At 45.8% G+C, this 13,390-nt stretch overlaps 1 protein-coding gene across 2 annotated transcripts in view; it reads left to right on the top strand.

Annotated features, from left to right (window-relative positions):
• Nucleotides 1–12,891: 12,891 nt before the first annotated feature.
• LINGO2 (leucine rich repeat and Ig domain containing 2) overlaps nucleotides 12,892–13,390 on the top strand; it is a 579,240-nt gene continuing 578,741 nt past the window's right edge. For both annotated transcript variants that reach the window (XM_075410839.1, XM_075410838.1), the window contains exon 1: nucleotides 12,892–13,285. The gene's annotated coding sequence lies outside the window, so the exon portion shown is untranslated. The remainder of the gene's footprint in view (nucleotides 13,286–13,390) is intronic.

Raw genomic sequence — 13,390 nt, 5'->3', positions numbered from 1 at the left:
AGGGCAGGTGCAGGGTCCTGCACCTGGAGAGGAATAAACCCATGCATCTGGACAGCTCAGGGGCGGATCTACTGGAAAGCAGATCTGTGCAGAGAGACCTGGGTGTTCTGGTGGATGACAAGTTAACCATGAGCCAGCAGTGTACCCTGATTGCCAAGAAGGCCAGTGGTATCCTGGGGTGCATTAAGAAAAGCGTGGCCTTACTCGGCCCTAGTGAGGCCCCATCTGGAGTACTTCATCCAGTTCTGGCTTCCCCAGTTCAAGAAAGATGAGGAGCTACTGGAGAGAGTCCAGCAGAGGGCTACGAGGATGATGAGGGGACTGGAGCATCTGTCCGATGAGGAAAGGCTAAGGGAGCTGGGCTTGTTTAGCCTGAAGAAGAGAGGGCTGAGAGGAGACCTTATAAATGCCTATAAATATCTTAAGGGTGGGTGTCAGGAGGATGGGGCCAGACTCTGTTCAGTGGTGCCCAGTGACAGGACAAGGGGCCACAGGCACAAACTGAAGCACAGGTAGTTCCAGCTGAACATGAGCTTTGGCAGGGGGGTTGGACTAGATGATCCCCAGAGGTCCCTTCCAACCCTTACCATTTTGTGATTCTGGGGTTCTGTGAATGCATCTTCTGCCATGATGCTGGTTGGACCTGGGGACATGGAGCTGCAGCAGCCTTGTCTCCTTCAGGCTGCCAAATCTGGCCTGATAAGTTTTCCTCAAACAGATGGCACTGTTGTGGGATCCATATCTGTATATAGCTCTGCCTTGCTGGGAGTGTTATCACTCACATCCAGTATGATTTAATAAAGAAACCTGCATGCATTCTAGGCTATGGTATGTAATAGAATCATAGAAACATAGAAAGTTTTGGGTCAGAAGGGACCCCTAGAGGTCATCTAGTCCAACCCCCCCTACAGCGAGCAGGGACACTGCTACCTAGATCAGGTTGCTCAGATCCCTGTCCAACCTGATCTTGAATGTTTCCAGGGATGGGGCCTCCAATATCTCTCTGGGCAACCCGTTCCAGTGTTTCACCACCCTCATTGTAAAGAATTTCTTCCTTATATCCAGCCTAAACCTACCCTGTTTTAGTTTAAAACCATTACCCCTCGTCCTGTCACTGCTGTCTCTACTAAAAATACTGTCCCCATCTTTCCTATAGGCTCCCTTTAAGTACTGAAAGGCTGCAATCAGGTCTCCCTGCAGCCTTCTCTTCTCCAGGCTGAACAAGCCCAACTCTCTCAGCCTGTCCTCATAGGAGAGGTGCTTCAGCCCTCGGATCATTTTTGTAACCCTCCTTTGGACCCGCTCCAACAGTTCCATGTCCTTCTTGTGCTGAGGGCTCCAGAGCTGGAGGCAGTACTCCAGGTGAGGTCTCACCAGAGCAGAGTAGAGGGGCAGAATCACCTCTCTTGACCTGCTGGCCACGCTTCTCTTGATGCAGTCCAGGACACGGTTGGCCCTCTGGGCTGCCAGCGCACATTGCCGGCTCATGTCCAGCCTTTTGTCTATCAGTACCCCCAAGTCCCTCTCAGCAGGGCTGCTCTTGATCCTTTCATCCCCCAGCCTGTATTGATACCGGGGATTACCCCGACCCAGGTGTAGGACCTTGCACTTGGCTGTGTTGAACCTCATGAGGTTCACACAGGCCCACCTCTCCAGCTTGTCCAGGTCCCTCTGGATGGCATCACATCCTTCTGGTGTATCAACAGTACCACTCAGCTTGGTGTCATCTGCAAACTTGCTGAGGGTACACTCGATGTCGCTGTCCATGTCATTGATAAATATATTCAACAGCACCAGTCCCAGTACGGGCCCCTGATGGACTCCACTCGTCACTGGTCTCCATCCGGACACTGAGCCGTTGACCACTACCCTTTGGCTGCGACCATCCAACCAATTCCTTATCCACCAAACAGTCCACCCATCAAATCCATGGCTCTCCAATTTAGAGAGAAGGATGTTGTGGGGGACTGTGTCAAAGGCTTTACAAAAATCCAGATAGATGACATCCATTGGTTTTCCCTTGTCCACTCTTGTTGTTACACCATCATAGAAAGCCACTAGGTTGGTCAGGCAGGACTTGCCCTTGGTGAAGCCATGCTGGCTGTCTTGAATCACCTCCCTGGCCTCCATGCGCCTTAGCATATCTTCTAGGAGGATCTGTTCCATGATCTTCCCAGGCACAGAGGTGAGGCTGACAGGCTGGTAGTTCCCAGGGTCTTCCTTTCTACCCTTTTTGAAAAGGGGCACAATGTTTCCCTTTTTCCTGTCACTGGGGACTTCCCCTGACTGCCATGACTTTTCAAATATCATGGAGAGTGGCTTGGCAACTACGTCAGCCAGTTCCCTCAGGACTTTGGGATGCATCTCATCAGGTCCCATGGACTTCTGTACGTTTAGGATCCTCAGGAGGTCCCGAACCTGATCTTCACTTACAGCTGGAGGGATTTTACCCTCCTGGTCTCCTTCATGCCATCCATCGACTTGGGAGGGGTGAGAAGAGAGGTTGCCAGTGAAGACTGAGGCAAAAAAGTTGTTGAGTACCTCAGCTTTCTCCTCATCTGCTGTTGCCAGTTCGCCGGTCTCGCTCATGAGCCGGGGTACGCTTTCTTTGACCATCCTTTTCCGACTGACATACCTGTAGAAGCCCTTCTTGTTATTTTTCGCATTCCTTGCCAAGTTCAGCTCCAGCTGTGCCTTGGCCTTCCTGACCCCATCCCTACACAACCGGGCAGCTTCCCTATACTCTTCCCAGGAAGCCAGTCCCTGCTTCCACTGCCTGTGCAGTTCCCTCTTCTTCCTTAGTTTGATCAGCATCTCTTGCCTCAGCCATGCCGGTCTCTTCCCTTCTCTGCCCGACTTCTTACACTTGGGGATCAAGAGCTCTTGCGCTCTGTGGAATACATCCTTAAAGACCTGCCAGCTCTGTTCTGTTCCCCTGTTCCTGGGGACCGTTTCCCAGGGAGTCCTTCTGACTGTCTATCTCCTTGAAGAGCTGGAAATGTGCCCTCCTAAAATTTAAGGTCCTGACTATGCTCTTCATTATTCCCAGCAGCATTAGTTCCACCAGCGCGTCGTCACTGCAGCCCAGGCTGCCTCTGATCTTGACATCCCCAACGAACTCACTCGCATTGGTGACCACCAGGTCTAGTATTGCATCCCCTCGGGTAGGGGTGCTTATTACCTAGCTTAAGAAGTTGTCCTCAATGCATTCTAGGAACCTGCTGGATTGCCTACAGCTTGTTGTGCTACAGAATGCATATGCATCCATGCACATGTGTCATCTAACCCTTCAGTAACGGCTAAGAATGTTGCAGATTTCAAGCTTTAAATATTCTACTTTACCTCATTTTTAAACAGTAAGTATATCTTGAAGGAGTAGTCATTAATTCTTAGTGAAAACAGCAAAGGTCTGCAAGACACTAAGTTTTCCTGAAAACAAAAGACTTTTACAGATACTACATACAGTAAGGCAGAAAGAATGAAAGAACATGTATAACCAAATTATTTGATTGACTCATATGCCTTCATGGATTTCACATGGCTACAACAGCTCTGTGAACACAGAAGTTACCTGAATGTAGCTCCAAAGTCTTTTCTTTTTCCTGATTACTCTGCCATTTTCCCAATAAATTCAGAGTGATGAATGAGCTTGTCAACGTATGTGAAAGATAGTTATTTGCTAAAGAATTCTTAAAGTAATGTTGGTTTAGAAAATTTACATAATTGCAAAGTTCAACTGCAATTGCTTTGACAATTATTGTAAGAAACTTTTGCATGAAACAGTTATGTTGCTACGTCTCACCATATCCATTATGCCCTTAAAATATGGCCATTTAGTGTTCTTTAAAGTTTCTCTGTGCTTTTGCATGGGTGTAGAGATATGAAAGAATGGTTGAGTGCACCAAGTATAGTTTATTCTCACATGTTCATAAGTGACTTCTCTGATACCAAGTCACAGAGTAGCTCTTACCTATAACTCCAGAAATTCTCTGTAAGACAAAACCAGTACTTAGGTGTGGGACTTCAATGGTAATCATCGTTAAATGGGTCATCACCATTCCAGCTAGTTCCAGGCAGCAAAACTGAAAATATGGAACACTTTTTCTCCCCCGCCATGAAGGAGTTTCAATAGGAATATGATCTAGCTTGTATTTAGCCTTTTCAGGAAAAAAAAAAAAAGAGGTTTTGCCTTACTCAAACTTCTAGTAGGAAGACACACATATTTGAGCACTGCTTCATTGATTTGTGACCTCCTTTGTATTTTAAGTAGATAAGGTGGAAGACACCAAAGTAATTAGCTGATGAAGGTCAGTCTTTGCAGGTGCAGATCTGCTCACAGTTTAGGCAGCCTTAGGTCTTAAGCCTGGCCTATTCACTTCAAAAGTTACTAGTAGATGAGCTGTGGAGGATGGAAGGGAGGTTCACATGGACCAGATCTCTCTCCGCAGTTCCCAGTTGAATCGGAAGAGTTCTGGCATCCCTTGGAAAGGGACTGGAGTGGAAGATTAAGTCCCTCCACTGAATCCAGTGTTAGTCTGTGTGTATGACTCTTTCAGTTGTCTGTGCCAACCATCACCTGTGTCTCCAAGCCAAGGATGCTTCGACACACTCCTAAATTTCGAGCCAAGATATCCTTCCTTAGCTAAGGGTGATTCTACTCACCTCATTCATGAATTACACAACGTTCTCTTTCAGATCTTGGCCATGAACCCAAATATCCAAATATTTAAATATTATACAAACTGTAGTTCAGTTGAAAGTAGATGTAGGTATACAGCAACAGCATTCATTTTTTGTATCAAACAAACAGTTTCTGTATCTGTCAAACAGTTTATTTTTGGAATGTTCTGATTTTTTTTTGTTATAAATTCTTTGCAAGGTGGGCACACCTACATAAACAAATCAAATTACTGAAGGAGCTCTTTCGAGGTATGAATTTGCTTTGCATCTCTGCTTAGAGCACTGCAAAACACACTTGAGTGCCCAGATGATATAACATGATCCAGCAGGTAGCTCTCGCCTCACACACAATGTGTGCCTAAAACATTAAAGTGAGGGTGAATTTCACCACAGGTCCTGGAATGCACAGGATTGCAACAAGTCATACACCAGTCCTTCCCCTTTTACAGCACGAAAAAAAATGAAAAATGAAAATGAAAATCACAGAGTGCAGTTTTTAGGGCATCTGTAATATTTTCTAACACTTAGATTTGTAGATAAACATGTGCAATGTTGACACCCTTTTTGTGAATAAGAATAATGCTAATCAGTTCATGAAACTAGTCAGTTAATTATTTATATGTCCTTGAGTTACAAATTTATTTATGGAGATTAACATAATCCTAAATATTAAGCAAAATATTTTCTGCTAAGAGGAAATGTTTTTGCTTCTTCTGTCTCCCTGATTCCCTGCCAACTTCAGCTTCTGTTTAATGTCTATAACCATTGTATTACTTTGGTGATGCAACCACTGATGACTGACGAAAACTTTCTCATGCAAAAGAAACCAAATCAGTAAACTCAGCTAAATTTTTTAATAAAGAATTGAAAATTTGAAATAGGCTGAATAACCATTTTTCTAGATCTATTTATAGATATTTGTAAGTAAGAGTTCAGATTTCATTACGTTAAATGTGAAACCGTATTTCTCCTAGATGACTCGTCTCCTATTAGATCAGTTCCATTGCATTCACTTAATGTTGAGGATTTGTCTCCCTGTATATAGTTGCAGAGATGAAAATATTTTAATTTTCTGACAGAAATTGATTTACAATTGCACCTTAAGTATTATTCCAACCTACTTTGAAACTTAGAAAAGTTTGCAAGTGCTTGCATCTATTGTAGTTTCAGAAATTGGCGTCCAGAAAGCTGCATGATATGAGTAATGTCTGAACAGATGGATTTTCAGCTCCATAGCAATAGCTGGAAATCTGAGGCAGAGTAGGGCAGGGATATATTATTGTTTTCCCTTTATCAGCCTTCGTAACACCATCTGGCTTTCAATTACGGAACTGCAACAAAGCCTATTTTCTCTTTATCACCATCTGGTACCTCACAGTCAAGCAATAGTCACACGACGAATTTAACTGAAGGTTTTAAGAATTTCATCCATGCAACTTGTAAGGTAAACAGAAGCTGAAGGGTTGCATATGAAGTACTAAAATAAGCAGTCTAAGGATACAGGCACTGGAACGTGATCAGCTGCACCTTAGAATCATAGAATCATTAAGGTTGGAAAAGACCTCTAAGATCATCAAGTCCTTCAGGCAGGAAGGACTGGGAACTGGCCTGGTTTTGGTCTGCTCAACCAACAATCTCCCAGATGATTTCTGGGACCACATACCACTTGGATGTGGCCACCGTTGTTTGGAGGCTGTGAGAGTTTGATAGCAGGAGTGTGGCCAGACACTTTTGGTTGCCATGTAGTCCAGGGAATGAGCCCCAGGACTATTTAAGTCATTAGCATAGGAGTCCTGCTGCTTGGGAAAAGTGATGCTATTGTTCCTACCCATCCAAAATGTGTGGAGAAGACACCAGGTTGTGATTTTGTTTACCAAGTGACACAGGCCTTTGGCTTTCCGCTGTCTCCAGTTGCTGTACATGGGATTATTATGTACTGCACTGATGTTTCTGGAATATTTCCATCTCTGTGTGAAGAATCTGGCAGAAATGGTTCTGGGTTAGAGAACTGTTCTGACATCTTTGTTAAAATTAATAGCTTCAATGATATTCAGTAAAATACTGCCAAAAATGGGATGCTTGGTTGAATGTAATTTAGTTTCAGGTATCACCAAACAGCATTTATTCATTACAGTATTTATAAATTCTTGCTATAAGCCCTCGTTTCTACCATACAATAAACTTGGACTCAGGCATTTACTGGCTGTTCATCATACTTGAGACTTTCACATAGTCATGAGGCGTGTTCTGTTACTATGTTATGTATATAACATACTCTCTTGCATGTAGCTCATGTTCTTCAAATTGCTTATGTGTACTGTAATTAAAAGTACTTATAGGTTAACTAACAACTATATCAAAGTTTAAAAAGAAGCCAACAGAAGATGTTGAATAAAGGTTGGAAGTAACAGTACATACTACTGGCCGTAAGATGACCACCTGAATTGCCCTCTCTCCAACAAATGACAAATGATGTCACAGGCTTTTCTATTCCTTGTGTGTCAATAAAATTATTGCTATTCCTGCTTTATGTGTATGACAAGTATTAGAACTTTGGTGAAATTAGCCTTAAATAATGTTTTATGATTTAGAACAGATTCTGAACAGCAGCAATAGCTATATGCTGTTTCTTAGAAGAGTATGAATGTGCTGTCACTGGCCTTTGAAATCACTGAGAAAAAATGTTAATTTTGAAAATGCAGGTTAGCTTCACCTGTGAGATACTCCTACTTCACACTGGTAAATTACACTCTCTTAATGCTATTGACATCATATTTTTCATAGAAATTGAAGTAAAGCAACGGTGAATAAGATCCAGAAAACATTATTTTAAGTAAAATATAAGCTAGTTCTCTTTCAGCTAGATTTCGTACGGTTCTGATTTAACAATAGTTCAGTGCTTTACTCAAAGTCTTTCTACCTCCAATATTCGTGTAATGCTCAAATAAAATGGAAGTACATAATGCCCCTCTATGTCCATCATCTATAATTTAAGCAGGTGAACATGGATACCCATAACTTTACTTTTTTGAGAGTTTACGTTTGCTAGGGCCCTGCTTCTGGACAAATAAAGAGAAGGTGGCTAATTAAGCACAGAAGGCAATGTATCATTTCTGTGTAGACAGAGACACATGTAATACTGGCCTTTCTGACTTTGAAAAAAAGGAAAAAGAAGAAAAGCTTATCTTTCAGCTTTTGGGAACTGGATGACTAGTAAATGAGCAGTTTCATTTTGCTGGCCTTCCTATTGGTATTTAAGAGGAACTGCTTCTCCTCGAGAATTACTTGGTGTCCTCTAAAAAATTATAATAAAATTTCTATGTGTAGTTTCTAAAGACATGATTCATGCTTGCTAAACATTGTTTAGTAAGACCGGGATGCCTCACGTGATTAAAAGTATAATATGGTGAAACATTCACCTCTGTGATCAAAAAAGCAGAACAGAGTACTGGGTGTGAGCTTATTAACAGTAAGCAGTGATACATACGTACATACCTTATGAAACCTCTTTCACCAAGCGATGGTTGGGGCAAGGGGGTTGCCTACCACACTGAAAACTGGTATGACTAGGACAAACTCAGGGATTCCCACTGGGGAATTACTGCAGCATGCATGAAACCTATGCAGAACTACAGAACAGTATTATATTGGTAAATATCATGATTTGAATTCACAGATATGTGCCTATGTTGATTCTCACACAGCATGTCTCATGCTACTCAGTTCCAAATTGTATCTATCTTGTCACAAAAACGCAGTTCCCGTTCAAGCAGCAACTGTACCTCCTGCACACGTCCTTTCATCATGCAGTAAACTATGAATGCAACCTCTGGCATGGATGGCAACAGTTCCCCCTCTACCAGCTCTGCTCGGGCTCGCACCCTGCTCACATGTAGGAGAAATACGCAGCACCAATGTGCCCACCCATGGATTTAGGGGATCTAACCAGAGCAACTGCAGGTATGGGCTTTAAATGCATGAAGTGGGGTCTCCTTTAAATCCATTGACCAACTGTTAACAGAATATTTGTTAATTCCGTTCAAATCGTTTCTCAAATGTTCAAATGGAGGGGGTGCATGTGTTGAAGCAGCTGGACTAAGAAGATACTTGACGCTGTTTAAAAATGGCAGCAATGTAAAAAGTACAACAATGAAGAATAATCGCTAATTTCCAGTTTATTTTCTGAGATCTTTTTCAAGGTTAGGAAGAATTGTATATTATAAAATGAATCTTAATTTTTCAAAACATTATTATTTTTCACAAGAAATTGTAAATTATTATACAAGCAGCATTTAAAAAATATAGTTTCAAAATGTTTATAATTTGTGTTCTTTTAGTGTTAAAAGTACATTTTGGAAAGTTTCAACTGTATGCTGATATGCGTATGTGGGTGCTAACCATTTTTTTTCTTATTTTTATTTTTGTTTGTAGGTAGAGGCACACTTAATGGTAAGGTCCAAACAATGATTCAGCCTACAATTCCATTCTACCTAGATGCAAAATAATATGCTAAAAACTGGGGCAAAGAAAATATGAGAACACCACAGTAAGCCCAACTCATCAGAGATTCATAAAGCTAAGCATTTTTATAAATCCGAAAATACTTACTGTAGATACCCAAAACAATATGAAAAGAATTTTAAAAAGCTTGAATTTTTGCTACAGAAACCTCAGAGGACTAGAAAGCTGATTGGGGGAAATGTTTACAAGACAATTAAATATAGAAGTATTTTTGACACATTCAATATTTCCTGCTAAATGATCAGTGATTTGAAGATTATTTAATTTCATTTGTTTTAAAGACGCACTGAAATCTTTACTTACAGCTGAAGGTAAATGCATAATCATTCTTGTTTCTATAGGAACTACATTTTCAGAGTTAATTGCAAAGGAAGTATAGTTGTAATCTTCTTTTTCATTCCTTTTCCAGAACTTAGGGCAAAAAGGAAGTACAACACCCTTTCAAAGACCCTTTCCAATTAAAGAGCTAATGGGGTCTTCTAAAAATGCTTTTAGATTGCGTTATGCACATAATTCCCCAGAGGGGGGAAAAAAAAAAAAGAGTCTTATCAGCTTCGATTTTTATACAGAGACCTGAGTGAATGGCCAGCACTACGGAAACATTCGGCTTCTCAATCAGAGTTGTTGTTCCAGCTCTTCTGAAAGCCAAATACCTACAACTGAAAGCAAATAGCGAACTTCTCAAGCTGCAGTAAGGTGCAGTATCCTACTGCAGAAGCTCCCCTTGTGATTCAGAAAATACTTAGAACGCATTGAACGGGTCATCACAACTGAGATTTGACTGACAAGATGCAGGAGAGTTTTCAAGGTTTTCTGTTGCTTGATTGTTTGACGAAGTTTCCTTTGGTGATCGGCTCTCCTTGAGTTTGTCTCCTATGCAAAGTTTAAGAGATTTATTTTTTAAATTTCATCTCAGCATCTCCTTACTTTAAAATCAAGCCCAATGGGTAGAGTGATAGCCTTAGTACTTTCCTGTTTCTATTTTTAGCCTGCAGTAATTCAGTCTCTATATAGCTATCCTGCTTTATCTTCCACTTAGAGAACACTCACGAGGTGGCAGTATCCAGGAGAGACTCCCATTTATCTTGTTGTCAGTACACTTCTTGGAGTAGACAGAGTACTTTATCTTGCTGTTTACAAACCTTCAGAAAAATTACACTTAACTGGCAAATTTCAGATACTTCTACATGCAATCTAAAATTTCCACCGGGTATGAAAACATCAGTGTAATTTCCTCAGAACAGTGATCTCTTTGTATTACTAGCACTTGACAGAAACCACAGCAATGCTTTCTGAATTTTTTTTTTTAAACTAACTACAGCTCAACAGGTGTGTCCCAGTAGTAAAAAACAGCTTTGGGTACTCAATTTGAGACTACTTGGAGGAATCATGCACCATGTGGTCAGCGTTTTCTAAAAATGGGTTCACTTGAAAAAGTCAATGAGTCAATTGCTTTTGAATCCAACAATAGGTTTATAACAGGGAGTTTATTTCATGTAAATAGTTTTACCAGGTATCGCTTATTGCCGGTTCTTCTCCAGACTTCACAGAAACTGTCAGTTATTTTATTATGGGTTATTCCTTCCTAACGTTTCTCTTCAATTCTGAGATATTCCACATAATAAGCCACAGCTCTCCTGTGTGGATAAGCCGCATGGCACGTAATTCTGGATTAGCAGTGCTTTCTTTTATTGATGAGTGCATTACATGTATCACAGCACTGCCAGAAACAGAGCCAAGGTCAAGATACTGCTCTTTATCTTCATATTTATCAGTGGTTAAAGGTAGCTTGTTGCTCTTCTTTGGTATTAGCATCCTTATTCCGGTTGCTTATGCCAGAGGTGGAGACAAAACAAAAAAGGAAGTCTTGCTAGCACTGAAACGAATACAAAAGCTGACTACACAAGTTGAAGGGAAAAGCTTCTGCTGTAAAGACAACAGTTTTCTTATTTTTGAAGTATAGCTACCAGGGCTACTGCTTGTGATGCCTCTTGAGAAAAAAAACCTTAGACAAAACTTTGGTAGTAAAAGACCAAAGAACTGTGTTTCATTTGTGTTAGCTTGCTTTATTCTAAGTCTTCCACTGTCAACAAAACTTGTGCATGGGTTTTGAAGAATGTGGTTATGTGTATTTTCATTTACCTCCTACCCTGCTATGTTAGCACAAAGCTATGCAAACTGTGTATATGCACATTTGTATATGTGCGAAAGAGAAGGAAGAGTGCCAAGCAACCGAGCAACTCACAGTTATCATTCAATTATTTGTAACTTTCACATCAGTGCTACTACTGGCAAAAGAAATACCTTATATGTGCCAGTTTTTCATCAGTTTTATAACGCACAGGATTCTGAGGACTGCAGCCAGTTTTGTATGGGCAGGGATGCAATTTGCCGATGGTTAAAAAAAAAAAAAAAGAAAGAAATGATCATTCTTAGAACCATCTTAAGGAACTCGCATTCCTGCTCCTGAATTACTCGATACAAACCCTACACTCCACGACCTCAACTGAAAAATGTTATTAAACGCAACTCTTTTGAAGTGTTCAGAGTACAAAAAAGCGGGGAACCCAGCTCCAGAAACCACGCAGCACTGACTTCTGCAAATACGGGGGGGGGGGGGGGGGGGGGGCGGAACCAGAGCAGCAGCAGCTCTCCCAGCGCCAAGCGCCAGCCACGCCGGCGGCCGAAGAAGCCCTCACGCCAACGTCCCCTCCGCAGCGCGGCCGCGGGGAGACCTCGGACGTGGCCACCTGCGGAGCGCAAGGCCGAAGACGATGGTCACTGCCTCGCAGTCACCGCCGAGCCGCGCCGGGCCCCGGCCCTCGCCCGCCGGGGCCTCGCCGAAGAGACGACGCCCGGCCGCCCCCTCCCCGAGCGCGCCCGGCGCTGTCCCGAGCGGGACCGTCGGGCGGCGACCGGGACGGTCCCGGCGCGGGCCGCTATGCCCCGCCGGCCGCGAACCCGCGGCTCTCCCCGCCGCGCCGCCCTGGAAATGGCCGCCCCGCCGCGCAAGTCTCCCCCTCCTCCCCGCGCCCCCCCGCTCCCGGGGGAGACACCCCCCAAAAACAGCGGCACCCCACGGAGGCGCGGGGCAGCTCCGACCTGCGCGCCGCGGAGCCGCCCCGGCCTCCCCGGGAAGCGGCGAGGCGGGAGCAGGGGTGGAACAACGGGATCGACCGCGCCGCCGCCCGCGCAGGGGAGGCGGTGGGGGGGCCCTGGGGGGGCCCTGGGGGGGCCCTCCCCCCTCCCCTTCCTCGCCTCACAGCGGGGGAGTGCTAACGGCCGGCCGGCCGCCTGCCCGCGGGGAACGGCCGCCGGGGCCGGGGGCGCCTGGCCGCAGCCCGCCAGCGACCGCGGTGGGGGGGGCTTGGACGCCCGCCCCTCCGCGCACCGGGCTCGGCCTCCCCGAGGTGCCGCCGCCTCGGCGGGACTCGCCGGTGTTCAAGAAGCCGCCGCGCGGAAGGAGCCGCTCCCCCTCTGACAGAGACGGCCCCCCCGCCTCCCCTCCCTCCCTCCCCCGCCCGTCCGCCCGCCCGCCCTTACCTCGAGCTGGCGCTGCCTCCCCGCGCTGCCGGCGCTGCCGCCTCGCCCGCCACCGCGCCCCGCTGCCGTCCCCCTGGTGCCGGGCCCCGCCGAGGGGCAGCCAGCCCTCGCCCCCGCCGCCCGTCTGCGGCTGCCGCGCCCCCCCCGCCCACCCCCCGCCGCAGGGAAGGGGCAGCGGCGACTGTCAGGCGGGAGGAGAGGAGAGAATAGAAGAGGAGTCGGCGGCGGCTCAGGCAGCGCGCTGCGGCTGGGTCTCCGGGGATGGACTGGGCTTCGCCCTCCGCCTCAACCTGCCCGCGGAGAGGAAGGCGGTAACCGGCCGGCCAGCCCGCCGGGGAGGAGAGGCACCCCCGCCTGCGCCGCGGGGCCGGCGCGACCCCGCTCAGGCCCGGTTAAATGTCACGGCTCCCCGGCTGCTCCCCGCCGCCGCCCCGCGCGTCGCTCATCTCGGGAGGGGGCTGTGAAGGTGGCGGCAGAGGCAGCCCCGGCTGCGGCGCGCCCCGCCGCCGCTCGCCGTGAGGGAGCACCCAGGCAGCCGCAGGTAAGCGACCGGGGAACCCCCCGATGCCGTCGGGGGTGGCGGTCGCGGAGAGCCCGCCCGTCGGGGCACAGGAACTTTCGGGGGGGGCGGCGGGGGAGGGGGAGA

This window comes from Opisthocomus hoazin, chromosome Z (assembly GCF_030867145.1).
Source record: "Opisthocomus hoazin isolate bOpiHoa1 chromosome Z, bOpiHoa1.hap1, whole genome shotgun sequence".
NCBI lineage: Eukaryota > Metazoa > Chordata > Aves > Opisthocomiformes > Opisthocomidae > Opisthocomus > Opisthocomus hoazin.
This window is presented reverse-complemented; position numbering and strand designations above follow the sequence as displayed.